Genomic DNA, 705 nt, shown 5'->3' with positions numbered 1-705 from the left:
TCGGAAGCATCCTGGGTGAGGGAGGGGGACGTGCATGCCCCACGACTCATACGGGCTTTCCACAAGCGCTGGCCAGAGAAACCGGGCCAGGCACAACACAACCAAGGGAACTCACTCTCTTGTCGTTTTCTTGCAGGTGAGGACGTGGTAGGAGGAGCCGCATGTCAAGCCCCAAGGGGCTTGCCATTCGGTGGGGGGGAAAAGGAGCGAACAACCCCACCCCCGCCTACACGCCGGCCCGGACCCAGCCCGCACCGCCGCAACCGCTCGCCGGGAGGAGGGGAACGACCTACTGCGGCTACGCGACGCTCTGCTGCTCAGCTGGGACGCGGGGAAGCTCCGGCAGCCGGGAGGCAGCCTGCCGCCCCCCTCCCTGGGGTCGGAGGAGCTGCCGCGACTGCAGAGCGTTCCGCCGCTCAGCTGAGAGGCGGGGAGGAGCCAGCAGCAGGGAAGCGGCCCGCCGCCTCCCAGCCGGCCCAAGGCATCAGTGACGGCGCCGCGGCTGCAAGGCGTCCTGCCGCCCAGCTGGCAGGCGGGAGGGAACCGGCTGCGTCGGGCGGCGTAAGACTTCTTCCCAGCGCCACAGGGGTTGCTGGAACCGGGCTGCAACACCTCGCGGGCCGGCTGGGAGCACAGGAACGGCCGGCAGCCTCCCAGCCAACGGCGGATGCTACTGGCCAGCGGGGGGACGGACGGCGGCCGGAC

Source organism: Crotalus tigris, unplaced genomic scaffold, assembly GCF_016545835.1.
Source record: "Crotalus tigris isolate CLP2741 ecotype Arizona unplaced genomic scaffold, ASM1654583v1 scf7180000018079.1514062397:295518, whole genome shotgun sequence".
In the NCBI taxonomy this organism is placed as follows: Eukaryota; Metazoa; Chordata; class Lepidosauria; order Squamata; family Viperidae; genus Crotalus; species Crotalus tigris.
The sequence above is the reverse complement of the archived record's forward strand: the minus strand, read 5'-3'. Positions refer to the sequence as shown.